At 39.9% G+C, this 20,505-nt stretch overlaps 1 protein-coding gene across 1 annotated transcript in view; it reads right to left on the bottom strand.

The window, feature by feature from the left end:
* Nucleotides 1–9,110, bottom strand: part of CAP2 (cyclase associated actin cytoskeleton regulatory protein 2) — a 63,513-nt gene extending 54,403 nt beyond the window's left edge. The window contains exon 1 of the mRNA XM_032182958.1: nucleotides 9,001–9,110. The gene's annotated coding sequence lies outside the window, so the exon portion shown is untranslated. The remainder of the gene's footprint in view (nucleotides 1–9,000) is intronic.
* Between the last annotated feature and the right edge of the window lie 11,395 nt (nucleotides 9,111–20,505).

The raw sequence follows: 20,505 nt of genomic DNA, 5'->3' as shown, positions 1-20,505 counted from the left end.
TCTGAGACTATTAAACCTTTTCTTAAAACAAAGCACTCTTATTCCTCAAAAGTATTATGGGCATATTCTTTTCACATTGTACCCTACTATGTATAGGCTTAAAAACATGCCTGTTTTAAAAGTTATGTTTTAAAGCAGTCTAAAGTCAGGCTGGTCTAATGAAGCATACTAACAGTCAATTCTTTTCATTAGTATTTCAAAGTATATTTCCAGTACGTTTCCTGTTTGTCTTTACTTGAAGACATGGTCTGGCTGGTAACTATGTTAGCTTCCATCTGCCCTAAAAGTTTAATTGATGACATGCACAGAACTTCTTTGGAAGAGCTGCTCCTTGTTTGCCTCTTTAGCCTGCTTTTGCCTGTCGAAGGATCCAACTCTGACTTGACTACATGCACTTGGACTAATCTTACAAACAAACAGCAATGGATCAGACTTGTAATGCTCCACCCAAGAAAGTGCCCTCTGTAAGATGCTGAAAATATGGGTTACGGTGTCAGAAGCTCAAGGGAATGACTTGATTTAATAACCCCATGGACATTTTTATCCATGTGTGCAGGATACGTGCAGTTATCCTGTGTAGGAATAAAGTACAAGTACACTTTTGCCATTACTATATATAAGACTTAAAGAGTAAATTGGTCATACATCCAATAACCTTACATTTACACTTTGCTTTACCATCAGCCAGCTAGGTTTCTTGCAAACAAGACTGACATTAATGTTACTGATCTGAAATAAAGACTCCACTGAGCAATAGCATGACAAATCTCTCGAGCCATTCTCAGCCTAAACATTGACATCTTTGCCTGTACTTGGGGATTCACATATCTGACTCATATTAGGACAGCCTTCAGCATTTTCTTGGCCTGTATTCAGAGTCCCTCTGATTAGTTATCATTCCCCACTCCACCATGCGTGGTGAAACTGATACTACAAACCCACAGCTCAAAAGGAGTCAGAACACATTTGGTACAGCTTGACTCCGCGAAGATACTGTCTGTGTGATGTAGCATCAGAGCTTATGTTATAAATAAATAATAAGACCAGTCTATTTACAGTGCCAGATAAAATCTTTGCATGTTAATAAAAAGTAAAGAGGATGTAAATACATCTGTGGGATGCCTCCACTTCCATAAAGCACAGTTTTACATCAGGACAGATTCTCTATCTTGTTTCCACCAGGATTTTAGTTAAAGCTTTGATCTTGATGTGGATTATCAAGGTTAATCATATACCTTTCCATGGAGCTGATGCTGACTACCTGTAAGGAGTTAAGAACAACACTGCTTCAACTCCAGCGTGATCCTGGGTGGAGAAGCACAATGTTCTTCACTGAAAATAAGGTCGGCTAAGAGCTAGGAAAGGTGTTAAATCACATCTAATGATAATTACTTAAATGTTGGCATTACTAACTGTCTCTTGAACACAAAAAATAAGGAGGATCCGTAGAAATGCCCAGTTTACTGTTGGTGGTATCTTTTCTGGGGGTGCTACAGGCATGTGGCAATACAGCCACCTGTCATTTCTTCCCCCCCAAGAAGTGAGGAGGAGCACAATGAAGACCAAAAAGCAGACTTTTTATAGACAGGCCCTGGGAGAACAGCACTGCTTTTCTCCCTAGTTTGGCATCTGTCTTAAAGCACCATTTATCAATTATCAGGGGAAAAAACTAGTCAATAGACTAAATTGCCTGACACATCCATCCCAAATAGCAGTCAAACTGGAAGCCAAAACATACAGGTACTATGCTTGTTATCACTGCTTGTAACTTACGGCAGAAGACCATATTGCTCTGTGTCAAGGAGATACAAGCTGTAATGAGCCCAAAGGGAAAAACAGGCTAGAAGCATAAGGGAAAAAAATAAACAAAAGAGATGATGACTTGTCAGGCATGTAAAAATGACAGGTTTGAACACAGGAATGGTGCCACCCTGTAAAGTATGGTATTCTGACAAACGTCATCAAAAGATAGTATGAGATTTCATTGTTTGTTTTTATTCCTAGTATTCTTTCAATTTAGAAGAAAAAGAAGTGATTTGTTCTTTTTTCTTTTTTTTTTTTTTTTCTTTCTAAGAACCAGTCCTTTCAAATCCACTTGGCATCTGAAAAAATGAAGCCTGACCTGACTCATTCTCATCATCCGAGATGCTACAGGTTAGATTTTGCGTTTCTTCTCTATTCCAAAGAAGGGCAGTTGCCTACACAGGCAGCAATTTGGTATTTTTATTGTATCTAGCATTCCTACACTGCTTGAAAAAACACAATCTTATTCTTGAAAGTACAGCAGCCAGTACTTGTGCTTTCTCTCATAGTCTTAATAAATTGCTACTGAGATATGCAATAAACAAAATATATGAAACCCCAGACTGCCAGCTGGTACTGTCTTGAAGCCAGTTTCGAGTATCTTATAGATCCAAAATGCTGTCTCCTCTCAGTTCTTCTGCACAATATGTATCAAGGGAGGGGAAATGCATGCACATTCTTGAACATCCCCTCAGATAACAAAAACATCTTACAGCACTTTATTTCTGAAAAAGTAGAAAGAAAAAAAAAAAAAAGGCAGTTTGAGGCACAGCTGGCTGGCTTTCCTGCAATGTCATTCAAATGTGTGTACCAGCTCCAAGCCGAGTTAAGCTGGCAGCCTTTTTGCTACCTGGGGCATGAGAGCTAAATTCCTGCTGCACACCATTCTAGTCCAAACGATGAAAACCTATGGGCTTGGCATCTCAGGGGCTGCTCATTCCCAGGAGGAACTCAGACGCAGCCTGTTATCAGCTGCGTGGCCAGCTATTTGGGTTATTGCCATAAATGATTTTGGGTGGAGACTGCAGAGCAAGGGAGCATTGGCTAGAAGAAAGTGTGTTGGTAGACAGAAACGTTACCTTGTATGGCTCGTGTTTTGTTTCCCATTGGCTGTATGGGAGGAATGTAAACAGAGGCTTGTCAAAGTGATGTCAAATTGTATTAAACCAGAAGACCTCTCAGAAAAGGCCTGCATGAGGAGAATGATTCAGGGGACAAATTAGAGCTTTTGGTGACCCTTTTTTCTTGTTTTGTCCCTAGATCTGCTACAAGCTCCTTTGTAAAGCTCTCACGTATAGGTTGAATTTCTCTTATTTTTTCCCAGTAAAAGATATAATATTGTATATTTAATGGTTCTTAGAATTCTGAAAACTTTTGGGTTTCGGTTAAAAGGGACAAAAGCTGGAAGAGTGGACAAAAACGGGTGACATCAGCCTTTTGTGGTTGGTTGTGCCATTTTGACTGATTAGTTGGTTTGAAGTCTTGGCTGGCTCTAGCATATTCATCATAAAACACTTCTGCCTGTAGCTCAATGTATGTGTTAAAACCATTAATATACTAGAAATGAGTCTGTTGCTATGTGCAAAAGTGTGCTACCTACATTACCTTGTCTGTAGACTTCTGTCTTTAGCATACCCTTTGTGTTATTAAAGGATTATTTTTTGTTAGCAAAAAAATATTTTTGTGTAGAAGAGGAAAAAGCAGGTTCATGCTGTCCCTCCTCCATTTAACTAAGTTTTTCCTTTGGCTTTATGCTATTGGTACCACAAAACACACTTTTCTGCTTATCTTCTGGCTCTTCCCCTGCTTCTCTCTCTCCCAGCGATCAAGCTGTTGTCTACAAAAATAAACAGGCAGGAGAGGAATGGAGCATTTTTGTATCCCACTATTTTAAAAATATTACAGAACTGCTTTGTAAAATAATCTCTATTTTGACAAGTACCCCTAAGACTGTTGACGTACTTTATATTTCTTATCACAACCCATTTTAGTCCCATAATTACGGGTGAGCAATTGCACGTGTCAAGCTGTGTGCTTACAAGTCAATGTAATAATAGCATGGACCGTGGTTAGGCCTCTGATAATGTAATATGAATTCTTTAAAATATGTCATGTGTTCATGTATGTGTTTAGTACCTCCTGGAATATCAGTTCACTGCTAATTATATGTAAGTTCTGTGAAGAGCTCCCATCCCTTGCTGAATAATTCTGGCTGTCTTACCAATTTTGTGATCACAAAGAACAAATTCATTATTTAATGATAGACTGAAGCAGTCAAGGTTTGACAGCCTGTGTAAGCATGATTGACTTAAAATAACCAAGGCAACCCAGTTTCTCAGTACATTCTCCTGTTCTTTTTATGCTCCCTCTTCATGTTTCCACTGCTCATAGTCCTTTGTCTTATTTCCTTCTTTCCCTCCAATGAAGTGTAATTTTTTGTGCCTCTCCAATCGACAGATACACAGTGTTCTTAGCCACCTCATTTACTATGTATTAGCACAGTGCTTTTCATGTAATCAAGCATCCTAAAGACCTTACAAGCCATTTAATTACCTGTCACAAGTCCAATTACTGTATGTAAGCAGACTGCCTTGCTGAACAGAGAAAACACTGCGTGCAGGCATTGATTTTATTAAAGTGCTTCAGTTCAGTTCATAATGACTGAACAGTGAGATTCTTTACGCTATGGTTCCAACCAAATTGAATTTGCACTGCCCAAAAGGGTAAACTCCACAAAGCACAAAACCTTGCATCGTCTTGCCGTACTTCTGAGATGTGGCAGGAGAAAAGCGAATGCAGAAAGTTAAAAGTAAACAGGCAGTGTTTCAAACTAAAAACACAAATTATGAAATGTTTTTTTTCAGAAAAAAATGAGACTGCTGAGTTATTCAGTGCCAGGGTTAGTAACAGTTTTGTCTGCTGGCAGCCTGGCCTTTCGGAACACCACCACATCCTAGTTTGCATGCAGATCCATACTGCTCCAAAGCCTGAACTTCTGACTTTCTGATTATCAGGGATTTTCTTCACCATCAATGTTGAAGGATAATCCCTTCTATCCAACAGGTATTTCTCATTTATACCTGCAAGAGTAGGCGTGACAGGTCAACTCTGGAACGCATCCATTACTTGAGCGTATCTCAGATTGAATTTGAAAGTCAGAGGAAACATTCCTCTGGCCGTGCAAAGGAAGTCACTCTGATGCAAACAATCACGCGAAATGAAACAACAGCAGCAAAGAGTACTACAAATTGAAATGTCAGTGGACATCTGTCAGATGTCGGAATAGTTGGGCTTAATTTCAGCCAGGTTAGCTACCGTTCTTGTTCCTACCAGAATGTCCTGCTGCAATTATGATCTCAGGACTATGGTCTGATGGTCTCATGGCTCAGCCTGCAGCCCGTGGCCCTTCTTCCAGCACGACAGCAGCCCTGAGGGCCGAAGCAAACTTTGAGCCATCTGCATACTCCCTTTGCTCTGCAGCTGCCGTGGCTTCGTCTGTGATCTTCACTGATTGCAACAACTCAAGGCCTTGGCCCATCTCCCATTCTAAAATTCAGGCCACTGATTGTGCAGCACTGTTAGCAACACAATGGATTGTGCCTGTGCTTCTGATTGAGGATGAAATGGGCCACCTGCTACTAAAAAAGACCTTTCTATTTCCTGCTCTAACCTGGTTACTACTGAGAGGCCCTAAGTATAAGGCCCATGCAACCTTGCTCACTCACAAGAGTCGAGACATTCAGCTATTTATCCCTCCTGTTTAGTGTGAGGTATCCTGAAGCTCAGAAAGATCAAATTAGACCCATCTTAGGTGCTTATGTTAGCCTCTTCTGTGCTGGTTGCTTTAGAGGACCCAGAGCTGTTAGCTGAGTTATTCAACTATTTCTTCTCTGTAAACAATGACAGGTTACACATGGAAATGTAAATCATTCTCTGCATTCCTTCCAGAAAGCAATTAATTAACTATTTAAAATAATAGAAGATACAGCTTTCACGAACAAGATCTCAGCACATCTTCTTGGAAAAATAAGACACTATGCAGTTAGGGACTTGACCATTTACCTGTCTTCTTAATATACACCCCCCAAAAAATAATTAAGCCTTTGATTCCCAGCATAGTGCTGCTGGTGTTTTGGATTTTACAAGCCATTCCTCTACTGTGTTCTTCTCTGAAACACGTGGGTCAGACACAGCAAGTTTCAATGGCACCTTTTTTGGTAATAAAAACACCCCGAGGTTTGACATAGCATACCTGAACCTACACAGGTGAAACGAAGACAACAGTACTAAGAACGCGGACTGAGGCCATAAGTGTGCCATACAGTCTTGCTATCATGGTGACAAAAGTTAGAGAGGTTTAAAAAACAAAAACAAAAACAAAACCTCTTTCCCTTGCTGAACTAGCTGAATCAGCAGAATCTCTGCCATAGATGCAGTTGCGCTCATGTGTGGTTTTGTCATTTCAATGTACACTGCTTAGTGAAGGTGTTGATATTCTGACATAGTTCTATCAGTAACACTCTCCAAGAATATTTGAGCCTTTCAAGTTCAGACCATTTCTTATTTGGAGAGTCAGTAAACCGCATCTGCCAAAATTACTCATTTTTTGAAAATATGAGAGCAACTAGAGCTGTCTGTATACCTCACAAAAATGACACTGATGACAATTTCCCAATTGCTCTCCCTATTTCAAAAGATGTACTTAAATTTTTTGAGAAAGGAATTATTTTTTTTAATATATTTTGAGAGTGCTTAATCAAGCAAAATCTTTTAACCAGTTCATAATAAAACAGCAGTCTGAATAACTGAAGTAATTTACACCTGATTTACTGGAGGCATTTGTTTGTTTTTGCCCTGTAAGCATGATGTTAAAGAATTTTCTCTTTCATCAAGTCAGATGCTCTAGAAGACAGCAACTGCAACTATTGAGTTTGCTGCTGTTGCACACAATGTTAAAACACATGCAGGACAACAAGGAATATTTTTAAAGATACTTGGTTGTTTGCTGTTTTTCTCTCTCATGTTCAAACCTCTCACAATGTTACTGTCCCTGACAGGCTACAGATGGGAACATGGAAAGATTGTGTGACTTGCTCCAGGTAATGTTGCAAGTCAACGTCAAGGTTGGGAGCTGAACACAGCTCTTCTGCTTCCAGCCCTCCTTGCTGCACTGTACTTCTTTTTCTAATACCTGCTAATTCCAATTCCCATGAATTTTAGTACTGTGGGAATGCTAATTCTATAGTTTTTTGTTTGTTTGCTTGTTTGCTTCTAGTTTAGGCTCCCCTTGGTATTTTAAATGGCTAACATAGATTATACACTGAGATTAGAAAATCTAATGATACAGAGTTTTTTCAATATATGTAATCTTAGTACTCTTGCTAAGATTATATATATCTTGACGTACCTCTTTATGGCATATAAGGAATCATTTTTTTCCACTGAGGCAAGCACCATAGGTGACAAAGAATAATGAAAACATGTCATACATTTGCTCTACTGTAATAGTAAATAATGCACATCCTCTTTATTTTTATTTAATTGAGAAAACATATTTTATTCATTACATTTGGAGTTGTGCCTCTCCACCTTCCACATCTCAGCAGCATTCATTTAGGAGGGAAGAAGCAGAGGAATCCTAAGAATATTCTGAAGACTAACATTTTTGTTATGACCACGACCGAAAAGGTCCTATCATTCAATGTAGCAGGCTTTGCTACAGGAGGTATATTGCTTTTCTTCTTGTGCAGATTTGCTCGAAATAGAACCAATCAGTGTTATGAAATCCTTGTTTTGAAAATGTACAGAATCGGAAGACAGTTTATAATCATTTGCATAGTAAGCAACTAAAAGGAAATGATAGGATTAAATCTGCATAAAATTGGGAAAGCTAACTATCATTTAAGTCTTAAAAGGGCAGCTTTGAGAATTCTGTGTTGAGTTTCAACTCATTCTGCCTAATGCTTTTCCTATTCTAAATAATTTTTAAAGTTACATTTCCGAAGTAGGCCTGTTTTTCTGCCTGCAGCTTCACAGAACAATGAAACACAATAGTCCATCAACCATTGCCACATTTGTCAGACTTAGAAAAAAATAATTAAAATCTGAAGTATTGATTCCACCCTGCTCCTCTGCAAAACAGACTCCTTCAAATCATTTCCCAATGGACTGGCCTCTTTGTAGGATTTTTTTTTTCCTGAAAATATTTTCCATCATTTGAAAACAACCACACTTAGGTAATGCATATAAAGCCACTTTTTTCTTTTCTTTTTTTTTTTTTTTTTTTTTTTTTTCCCCAAATAGTCTTTGTTTTTAAGATTGCCCCTACTCATTATGAAATCTGAGTTTTACATGATGAAAATCATCACTGTCGATCTGCTAAGACACAGAGCACTAGCAATCTTCAAAGCAAAAGGCAGATTTTGCATTTTTAGGTGGGGTCACGACAAGTTCTTCTTGGCTTTGTGCTGGCTGAGCCTCTGGGGGAGCGAGTACTCCTTCCAAAGGCCAACTTAGTGCAAAATGCAGCATCTCAGCTTCACAATTCTTCATTTCTGTCTTCCTCCTGCTCCCCCAGAACGTCCTTCTGTATTTGCAGAATCCCTTATGCATGTGCATACATGAATATAAGTGTATATATGTTATTTCTTCGGCTCTTTCTCCCTAGGATGCTGTTTAACCCCGTGCTTTCCTCGGAGCGACGCCTGGGTGCTCCTCAGCGGGCTCCCTCCCCCGCCACCCCCGCCACACACCCCCGGCTTTGGGCGTGCAAGGAGCAAGCACTTCGGAGCCCCGCTCGCCAGCTGCCTCCACCAAAATCAGCTCATCTTACGCTGACGAAGAGACTTCAAAGCCCTGCATCACTTGACACAGCCGGGTCCACACCAACGAGCAGAGGGGCGTTTCCACAGCCTGTCAGGGGCACCCCTCGGGGAGCCACCCGAGGCTGCCCAAAGACCGAGGGGTCTGGGCACAGCCCCGGGGGCGGCTCTGCCGTTTTCCTCGGCGTTTTCTCGCCCTGCCATGACTTCGCTGTGCCTGCTCGGGCCCGAGCCGGAGGCACCGCCGAGGCCTCTCCCGAGGGCGCTGCCCCAGCCCCGAGCCCGGCCGCAGCCTCGGGGCGTCCCCTCCTCGCCCCACAAAATGTCCGCCGCCGCCCGGCCCCCCGCATCCCGCCCCTCGCTGCTCTTCAATTACCTGTTTTGATGACCCGTGCAGCCTCTCTCTCTCTCTCTCTTTTTTTTTTTTTTTTTTTCCCCTCCTCTCTGCAATGACAATCCGTAGCCGGTCACTCGCTCCCCCCCTCCCTCGCCTCGTCTCGCCTCGCCTCTCCTCGCCGCTGCTCTCCCTCCTCCTCCTCCTCCTCCTTCTTCTCCTCCTCCTTCTCCTCCTCCTCCTCCTCGTCCTCAGCGGGAGCCGGTGTCAGTCAGTCAGGCACATCAGCTGCCCGGGCAGGCAGCGAGAGAAATGCCCAGCGGCTTCCGGGAGTGCCAAATAAAGACAGGTCCAGAGCGAGAGACGGTGACAGAGATGGAGAAAGCAAGCAAGAAGTGGGTGGAGTGTGAAAATGGAGGGAGAGGGAAAGGCTGAGGTGTCTCTCGGCGGCGGCACAGCGCCTGCGAGGAAATGGCAGCGGAGCAGCATCACGGAGGAGCAGGCACGGGCACCCCGGGCAAGGGCACCCACGAACCCCTCGCTTGGTGAGCCAGGCGTGCACCGAGACCATCCGCTGCCTTCTCCAAACCTGGCCACATTGGGCCAGCCCAACAGCTGTGCCCATGGTGGGGTGGCTGTCGCCTTCGGTACAGCCACCAAATTGGGGCTTCTCGGTGCCTAGGCCTCGTTTGTCAGGCTCTGTGGGCTGCAAGCCGAACGGAAGCTCGTGGGTTTTGCAATTAGGTGGTGCTCATCACCACACCGTCCCAAGGGCCGTCTGATCATCCACCTGAAATGAAAGCTGCTTCACCTCCGAGTACTGCTGAGCTGACTTTCTGCACAGACGCCTGGGGAGAAGACCATGAATTCACAGCCTTTAAAGAAACTGTTTGCTCTTGCAATGGAAAAGGACTCATTAGTCAATAATTTTAAAAAAAAGACCACATGCATTTTCCCAAGTCAACCATGTGGCTGTGCAAAAATTGGTGACAATTTGCTCTATCAAATCCATAGTTTATTTTAGAAAAAAAAGTATGTTTCACTTATGATGACTTGACAACAGCACTGTAAAATATGAAATGTAAGCATTTGTTCTAATTATGCCTCTGTTAAACAGGGAATGAAGAAGATTGTATTTTAACAAGGACACCATAGCCATAGCAACTCGTAGACCTCAGTACATCTGTACAGAAATGAGATGCGTAGAAAGCAATAAGCAAAAGCAAGATGACTGCAAGGATCAATCTAGGATCAAAATTCACTAGTGTGGACAATGTAACTGGCACCAGAAGTTGGAAGAAATCGGTGCTGCAGCCTCCTGCATGCAGTAAGAGGAATTACTTCTCCTTGGCATGTATAGAAAGCCAGACAAAATCAACAGAACAGCACAGGAACTGAAGACCTGATCGCAGAAATGCACAGAACACAGCAACTGCTTAAGAGAAGCAATAAACAAGCCCAGAAGCAATAAACAAGCCCAGGGATCTCCTTCTGGAAAGGAAACCCAAAAGGATAAAGAAACATTGGAATGACTGAATTAAAGCTCAAGGTCCGTATTCCATAGTACTCAGAGGAAAAAAACAAAAACAAAACAACAAAAAAAAAACACATCCCAACACCTGTGTAGTGTCAGTGTCATAAACAGAAAGTTTGGGATGGTAAATGCCATCAGATTTCTGCAGAATACCAATTTAATTTGAGGAAAACGTCATTAACTTAAGAAAAGTTTTAGAAGTTCTTACTGTAAGAGCACAGTCAAGCACTCTACGTCATTCTTCCACATCACATGCACATAAAAAGGAGGGGAAAACAACTGGGCATTTTCTTTGGATGGAACTGTTTATGAGGCTACCAAACTGGCAAATGCCCTGCGTATCTAAAGTAAATTCCCTGTAGCACATCTTCCCTCCTGACGTCTTCTAGTGCGTTCTTCAAGCATAGGAGCTACACCAAACAATCAAGTTCTTTTGCTCTTTTCACTTCCCCAGGGGAATGCTGGCAAATGTCAAAGGCTAAGACTAAGATAAAGGGAGCACAAGTAGTAATAAATTTAGCAAGAAGGGAAAAGCAGGAGCTTCTGTAATTGTAAAACGACCTCATAATACAGAGGAAACACAGCAGCAAGTAGAGATGTAAGATGTAGGTCCTGAAAACAAGGTATTAGAGAAGCGAGCCTTGCCCACTTCAGTTTCTCTATAAATAAGGGCAATCTCAAAAGGCAGTTGTTCTATAAAGAACTTTGTAGCCTTAACTCTAGCCTAACAACAGCCCCCTAAAGAGAACAAAAAAATGAGAGATGTGCAAATTTCGGACTTTGCAAAACATTGAATGTGTAAAAATACTGAGTAGATGACATGCTATTGCTCTAACCCATCCAAAAATTTTTTTTTTAAAAAGGCTTGGACAGCAATAAAAACGTGTTTTAAAACTGCTTGGTGTTGACATCAAGTGCAACACTCAGCAAGGGAAGCCTAGAATATCAGATTTCAGTGCTGAGTACTTTTCCTTCAGTCTAACAATGCATTCGTATAATGGCTTGGGTTTATATGTAGAAAATAAATTAATGCCAGTATTTGCAACATAAATAGGTAAAGGTTATTACTTCTTTGGTAGGGAAAGGATCACCAACTTCAGGATTGAAACATTCAGTCTTCTAAAAATGTAGAAAAGTGTATTAATCCCAGAAATATATATATATATATATGATACTAATTTATGCCAAACTCCTCCTGAAATTCTAAGGAGCTCTTATACAAAACGTGTCTATACTAAAAGCCCTCTCGTTGGAAGATATCCAACTGAAATATAGTGCGTCATGGAGTATAGTGTATGGCATTTAATATAACTTTTCTTTTTACTTTTTAACTTTGCTGCTGCAGACAATCTGTGCCAAGGCTGATATATTTTATTGCCTTTTATAGAAGAATGCATTTCTGAAGTTGTGTGGGGATCCCAAAGTGCTTGTCAGAAGCTGCTGTAGAGATCAAAATCTCTATAGAATGACAGAATAGTAACCTACTTAGAAGAAAATATCTGGTGCATATTTTATTTTATTTGTAGGCATGTTTTTTCACAGAAGAAAACTGTCAAAAATGTTAATACCTACCTTCTCAGTATTTGTTGAAAATGGATTCTGAATGTATATGGTTGTTAAATTTCCCTGTTGCACCTAAATGAATCGTAGATGAGTTTGGAGAAAAGCACAAATACATGTATGGTTGCTCATTTCCTTGATTTCATGAGATCTATCTTTGCTGGGGCAATGCAGAAGAATTAATATGAAGTAAAAACGCATAAGGACATATTGAGGTGTAAACAAATTGGAATATCTTGTGGAAATCGTGGTAGTGTGACTTGATAGATCTGCTTAAGTAATATTTGAGTGCATTCAGTGCTGTCAGGATGTCCTTTGCTTACCAAATCTACAATTTAGTCTTCAGAATTTGATAAACAGCACACAGTTGATAAACTACATGGATCAGTGAGGAATGCTTTGTGGGTGCCTTGTACAGATCCAGCATTAATACAAACAGGGGAAAAAAAAAAAAAAAGGAAGATTCTGCCAAAAAAGTGGACTCTGTCCTCTCTCACTAGCGTGAAATAAGGCTGAATATATCATCATCTAATCAGATTAGCTATAAAATAAGATTAAGGCAGGTTCAAATTACATTTGGCTGATAAGTTGTCACTGTACTGCTTTTGTCTCTTTGTATTCTCTCTTATACAGTAAGCTCTGGGGGTGTGGACTCTCATAACTGTACATTAATTAGATGGATGCTTCTCTTTAGGCATGGCAACATAAAAAGTTAAATAAGAAGCACGTGCTTATCATTAAGGATGTGAGTAATAGCATCCCTGTGTAGCAGAGCACTTAGGCATTCCAGTTGTATTTGAGCAGCTTGTAGCATAGGGAAGGAATTATTCACTTGTTTATAATTCAGTAAATGTTTAGGGGTTTTGCTGAATCCAAGGGGAAAATGTCCTGATCTCACAAATACTAACCTGTGTGACTATTTTCTCTAATGGCAATTTGGTGTTTTAATTCATTCCTATGGAGCTGTTCTATTGGGAAAGCTACTCAGTGAGTATCATAAGCTTGGGCTCCAATTCTGCTAAGTATTTACATTGCCTATGTATTTATTATCAGGAGATACAGGCTTCTGTGGTACTGCTTAAAATCCCGTTTTAAACAGTGCTGGGTTTTGTTACAGATTTCAAGCGAAGTTTCATGATTTTAATTACAAGAAGAAATTTGCAAGGAATACTTTTCATGAGGGTGATTTAACTGAGAATCAGGGGAAGGAAAACAAAACTTGCAGGTGTGTGAATGCAGCATTACATCATCTGCAACTACTCTTTGTCACGTAGGAAAACTGTGGAAGGAGCAGTCAAAATGATTGACAAAGCATTGGTCAATGGTAATTTTCCCATTTTAGAATCACCAGCATTTCTGCTCGAGCTTCTTAGCTGTTTCTTTCCATCTAGGCTGCATGGGACCCTCTGAGAGACCAGCAGTGTCCGCTGGCTATGCATCAGCATCACTAAGCAGAGCGAGGTACTGTGTCAGGCTTTGTAGTTGAATATATGGTTCTGCTTTGGGTTTCAGGACAGCTTCACCATGGTTCTGGCCACTGTGCCAGCCCTAGAGATGAGCTGTGAAGCATCTTGGTAGGATAGTTGCAGCTTGACCTCGTGATTTTCAGTGCTTTGTAGTCCAGCCATCTGTGAGGAAAATGCACGTGTATCCAGATATTGCTGAAAGTCAAAAACTACCAAAAATGCTTCCTGATCTTCATGCCATTGCTGCTTTGGCTCATCCGAAGTGTCTCAGCATCTTCACGAGTTCCAGTCCCCTTCAGGACTTGCAAATGGGTCAGGCATGAAAATCTGCTGTTTTAATCTGTTTTCTTTCAGCTGCAGTTTTTTCTTACTAGATCTTTCACATTTGCCTTACTAGTCTTTCACATTTGTCTCCCACTATGTCTCTTACTCCACCATGCATATGATAGCACCGATGTTGTTGTTGGTTGTAGTTTTTACAAACAGAACACTTCATAGGAAAGCAAAGAGCAATGTGGGCAGGTAACTAGATGTGTATTCTGACTGGTATAATTTAGTGTTGTTCCAAGCACTTTATTAGACTGTGTCCTTATTCAGTGAGTAGTTCATCAGAGAGGATGTGTGTCAGAGAAACCCACTTAGAGACAGAATCTCTTGGTTCTTTATTTCAAATTAACTATAGTGAATTTGCTGCTGAGTAACATTTGCTACCCCTTCTACCAACAGTGTACTTAGCTGGTTTTGTCCATCTCCAAGCTCCTTGGCTCTGGGTGGGTGAGAAAGCCACTCAGTCCCCCCATTAGAACAGTTCACTCTGGCAGAAAATAAAGACCTTTGCCTCACTATTTACACCATGCTTGGCCTTGTCATGGCTTAGTATGCTTACTAATCCTAATATAGAAGGTAGGGGGGAAGTTCTGAATGTCAGTCTCTGAAATCTGTGATTTATTCTTGAAAGGTACTGAGGTATTTTATGCTTTTCCAATACAGAACTGGAATGCCGGGAGCGATAGCAGTGTGAATTTTCTTCTGCTCCTTCAACCTCTCCCCCAACCACGGACTTGGGAGACTGAGGATATCTCAGTTTTACATCCTCCTGAAAAATGAGACAGCTGGCATGGATCCCTAGGTACAGTACATTACTCAAATTAATATGCAGTTTTGTCAGCCTAAATTATTATTTTACAAATGATGACTGCCTAGATTAGGTACAAGTTGCTGATCAGGCACAGCAGCAAAGTGCCTAGCAGAGTCATTTACCCTGCTTTTCACCTTCTCCATGGCAAATGGAGACCCACCTTTTTAGTTTGCAGTACTCTGAGAGCTTCTTGAGAACAGCCACCTTTTCTGAAATCTGTCCTTCTCAATGTATTCTTTTCTCATTCAGCTGTTGCAGAATTATTTCTTCTGTTGAATTTAGAAGGGCTTTTATTTTTATAAGGACCTTAGCCTGATATACTTTGTACAATGTCTGACTTTTTTCCCTTACTTTTTCAATTACCATAATCTATGAATTAACTTCTGCTATGAAAATAGAGGAACAAATATAAAGCCAAAAACAATTTTTGCCTTTTTAGCCAGATCATCTTCCAGTCTACTTTTTTTTTTTTTTTTTTTTTTTTTCCAAGAAGGGAAGAAGGAGCAAAGAGAAGGAAAACAACATATTTAAGTTTGATGCCTAAAATAGATTAGAAAGAACTGTAAATACTTCACACTGCTGGTGTAAAATCTTGTTCCCCCTCAAGTCAGTGAATGTTTTGCCAGTGACCAACAGGATCAGCAATTCACCCTACATTTCCAGGTTAATGTTTCACTTGAATAAATGTGGGCCAATGATTGAGGTACCAGAAACAATCTTTTTGTTTCAAAACCAGTTATTTATTTCATTTTTATTTTCTTGCTTTACTGTATTTACTTGGGCTCTGTACATACTGCACAATATTTCTAGAAGCTATCATTTTCTTTCAAGAATATTGCTTGCTCTCCTGAATAATTCATCTTGGAGTTCTCTTTTAATCCCCCCATCAAACGTGACATTCTTGTATCTTCATAAAGGAAAAAAAGGAAAACATCACTCTAAAGCTGATTTATGAATTAGACCATGAGCATCAAAAATTTATAAAGTGTTGGTGTAAATAAGAACTTCAGCTTAGATTCTGGTTCAGTTATATCAGTACCTCTGAAACAATACTGTTGGTTCTATATAAGTTTCCCCTAATGTAATTTAGAACTGGCCCTGACTTATCTTTAAGTATGAAAAAATGAGCACAAGAAAGAAATATGATGAAGATTCGATTTTCCAATATCAGCTAATATGACTGACAGTATACTAAGGTTTGAAGGAAAACAGAATTGCTTAGAATATAATATAAATTCAGCAGTAAATAAAATATTTATAATATTGTGAAACAACCCGATAATAGTTGATAAAAAGATTGTTTTATCCAACATCCCACACATCCTTCTAGGATAAGATGTAAACATTTTCAATGTAAAAGAAAGAAACCAGAAACACCTTCATAAAGAATCTGTGGCCCACAAGCACTTGTAAGGTCTTCCCTTAGATTTATAGTTATGCATGCGTTGTAGGCAGCTCCAACTCATTTTCCAGTATAAGATAAACTCAGGTGTTGCAGCTTATATAGTGTTGTTTAAACGCTGTGTGTCTTGTGGTGTTTGTAAAACATTAAAGGGTATTAACCAAAACAGCTGTGTATCGCCATGAAGAAAGTATTGCTTAAAAAGTCAAACCAGCATTAAAGGCACATGTTGATCCCACAGTACATAAAAGGTTGTTGCTCACATCTGAGCTGACCAATCCTGAAATGTCAGCCTCTTCCAGCCACCAGCTTCATTCTACCTGTAATAATCAGCCAAACCTATCAGCTTGGTTGAGTGGTTTGGCTGTGGCTTCTGTGACTTCCTGTGTATGCACATCAGTGATAAGCAAAGGTACGAACCACACTGGGGGACCTTGGGTTGCATTTCATCGGCAGCAAGGAATGAACTGGTGAGAGTTCTCTTGTACAGCACTTAACAAAAGGAAAATAAAATGCACTGGAGAAACAATAGAGTGAAATCTTTTAGGGAAACAAAAGAGAAGAGGGCTCTCACATTAACATTCTTGGAACCATAGGCTGATCTCCATTATCAGTTCTGGTGAGCAACGCATATAATTCCTTCTTCCCAAGTCATCCATCAATATCTATAATGGTTCACCAGCGTTAATATCATAACTTTTCAAAAGTTGAAATATTTCTGTAGTATAGCTTTCCCAGGAATCCTCGCTAGCAGATCTTCCTTAAATCTTTTTTGTTTTCAGTGTTATTGAACAAAATTGGTAGAGAACCTGATGCTCCACATAGGGGGTTTGTTCAAGGTTGGTTTGTTGAGTGGGTGTCCTGATTTTTATTGCGATACATTTCCCCGGCCAAAAGGTTGCATGTCTTGTGTGGTCATTAACCATTCAATTAACAAAAGCAGAACAGAAGGGCCTATTATTTGTTTGCTTTCACTAGTTACTTTATTTTTCACTCTCCTGTTGACATTTTGGATATGGGTTCTAGGACATCAATCACTACCTATTTAATTTCTTCACTTTCAGATATGCAAATATTAATTTTGTAAGGAATACAAACAAAACTTAGATTTACAGTTACCATGCGTATCTGACTGTTGGCTGAATGCCAAAAACTAAGAGCATGAGAACAATTAGCTTCACGTGTGAGTTAAAGTACGTATCTACATATTCACGTTACCTAATATTGACCAGGAAGAGGATAACAAATGAAGGTTCAGGTCATCACAGATGTTCAAGTCTCTTCCTCTTACAAGAACGCATCTCAGTGTAGACACCAAGTAGAAGATTGCCAGTGCAGTTTTATCTGTCATGGGGTTGTTTTTAGAAATTGGAAATTTATACAGGAACCTTTCTGAGCAAAACACCTGCTGATTTTAGTCCGTTTTTTGTTTAAGGGAGAGCTCCAGGTTTAAAGGTCTGTTTGTTCCAGGATGATTGAAGCCAACACAAGTTTAGCCATTGATTTGAAAGAGCAGGTGGCTGTCCTTATGGGCCTACTCCTGTTCCAGCTGAAGTCAGCTGAGCTGCTACCCTTATTTGATAGGAGATAGCTGTAATTCAGCAAATAATTAGCAAAAATGTCAGCAAGAACCTCCTAAAGCCTTTGTGCAGCTGAATCAGCTCACCTCTGAAGAAAGCTTGTCTCCTTCCGATATTGGGGCTATTGACTGGTGCAGCTGCTGTGTGGGTGGGTGTGTGTCTTGCCCTGCCACCTCATTCACTGCCTGTGCATTTCACCTCCCACACTCCACCTGCACAGGGCACGATTACTCAGTTTCTGTACGGCAGCAGAAAGTTCTGCCTGGTGTTAATACTTGGTTGAAAAGCAATCACATTCCCTCTTTTTTAAAAAAGCGTTTTTGGGTGCTAGGGGTGCGCTTCTAGCTCCCCTTATGCAGCATTCATAGACTTCAGACTAGCTGGAGAGGTGGGATTACGTGTGAAATGATAAGAACAAGTGAACCCGTATTGTATTGCAACTGGTGTGTCATGTGTATGACATGTATATGATGCTTCACATATGAGTGATCTAGTTTGTATAAGGATTCCAGTACTAAGGGTCTCATCTCTGTTGCACACATTGAATTGCAATGTGTCATTAAAATCTATCTTAGATATCTTTTACTGTTTTTCTTTGCTAATGCTTTTTTTTTTTTTTTTTTTTTTTAGTTTGGACATCCATTTAAAGCAAATAATCAGGTTAGTTTTTCTTTAACTTTCCTTTATTTACATGATACGCAATATAAAATTTTCATATATCATGTGATATATAATGTATGTATAAATATCTATCACTGACTCACAGAATTGGTCACGTTGGAAGGGACCTGTGGAGATCGTCTAGACCAACCCTCCTACTTTTTCTTGGTTTCTTAACTTCAGCGAGGGAGTCCTTCCATGCAGTTGCTTCTGCCTTATTTAAATCTATTTTTTCCTGATGTAACCTAAAAACATGAAAACAGGGAGCTATAGCTAAAAATATATAAAACTGATAAAAGCATGTTTTACAAAATTTAACATACTTTCATCTGAAAGAATCGTCCAAAAGTTCAACAGTGTAGCAGCTGTAGCTCCTTTGAAATTAATAATAGTGATATGATTTATATCATCTACAGCTCTGTATCTGAGTTATTCTGTGATTCTTTAAAATCATTGCTCTGAGTTTTTCCTCTTTAAAAACTGGTTTGACCATTCTGTATGTGAGCCACACCCTGAAAAACCGAAAGACTTTGCACACATAATTTAAGATTTACCCTAGTATCAGGGTTAAACCTGTTTCAGTCTGTCATTCCATTGCTTAAAGTGCTGTGGAACTCAAGGGTTTCTATTTGCACGTTTAGCAAATCAATTTATTATAACCTGTCATGGCTTAGAACTTGCTTCCTGCAGTTGGAGGTGTAAAGTGTGCTTTTATTCCTCTAAAAATACTTGTTAAAAAAATCTATTTTTTTTTTTCTTTCTAAGTGCATTGATTGTGGCAAAGAGCGCTGCTTGATAGCTCTGTAAGCTGCACACTCTTCGTTATGCTCAGAGCAGACAACGGACAGTCAGACCTCCCCCCATAAACCCCAAAACGTGCAGCTTTTCACCCAAGTGCAGCTGCTTTTATGTGCTCTTGCTGAGGCTTTCAGCAATGCTCACAGTTGCTGACCACCAGGAACTGGAGTGATACCACTCCTGATTGCTCCTAGACTCCTGAAAAGGTTTTGTGGGAACTAAAAAACTGTTTTATTCATTTTGCTTCAGGCTGTCATGATGCTATAGTCTGAACCACCCCTAGCTTTAGAGCTGCAGAATCCCTGGGAAGTTCAGGAACCTGACTCTGTGGTGACCTTTTCTGAAAAAAAGGTCAGCATGCCACATGCAGACTTGCCAAGTCGACTGCTTTTCCCTGTAGACTAGTGCTTTGTGGTCTTATCCATGGATCTGTTAGGAAACTTGGACAAGCTACTTTTTGTTATTTCAGGCACAAATTGTTTGTTGAATGGAGCTTCGGACTAAATAAGAGTGATTTCAATACAATGGAAGTAAATGTAGAATTGAAAGTGCTTACAAATCATCCTGTGGCTCCCTCTACATTATCTCCAAATTTTTACAATTTTAATGAAGATTTCTTAAATTAATTCATAGGACTTGATTCTGGAAAATCTCACTCTCCCATTTTTTTTTAATTATTTTTTATTTTTTCCCCTCAAATTTGAAAGGGGAGTGGGACTTATTTGGTACATTGGTATGTATTGGTACATCTTCTAACTGTTTGAATTAGCTTGGGATCAAAAAACAGCCTCATTACTGCCACCTCATTATTGCTACATAATTGTTTCCTGTGCCAAAGATTTTTTAGCATGTTTTTTATTTCCTCTTTGTCAAGGGGACATATTTTTTTTTTTTTTGGGTACAAAATCTGGACAGGCCACCGCTAAGTATTTTAAATACAATCACAGATTGTTTTCTCAGCTGGGGATGGCTTTGGGTGGCAGTTTTGCTTTGACAGTGGCTTGGGGCTTTTTGATTTTAACTAAAAATTAAATATGGTCCAGAACAAATGTGTTCTTCCCATCCTCTTCTGTTTGTGAGATAAATCATTGTTAATATGGAAAACACTGCAGAATTTGAAGATAGTATTGTATTAAACTTCTCTGGTATCATATTTTTCCCTACTTTCCTTATCTTCAGATGAGGTTGTTACCTGTTTAGGGCAAGGATTATGTCTTTGTGTAGTATTAATCAGCTAATATATTTTTGGGGACCGTGATATAAATATTTCTCTTAATATTTTAGAAGTAGGCTCTTATCTGTAACAATTATTTTTACCTATTAAATGTTTCAGGTCAGATTCTCAGTTCTTCTAGGTCACCAGACCTGTACAGAAAGCTGCAGAGATCTGCTGATTTATAGCTGCTACA

The sequence above is a fragment of the Aythya fuligula genome, chromosome 2 (genome assembly GCF_009819795.1).
Source record: "Aythya fuligula isolate bAytFul2 chromosome 2, bAytFul2.pri, whole genome shotgun sequence".
Taxonomy (NCBI): Eukaryota; Metazoa; Chordata; class Aves; order Anseriformes; family Anatidae; genus Aythya; species Aythya fuligula.
Note: the sequence above shows the minus strand (reverse complement) of the source record. Positions and strands in the feature narration are given on the sequence as shown.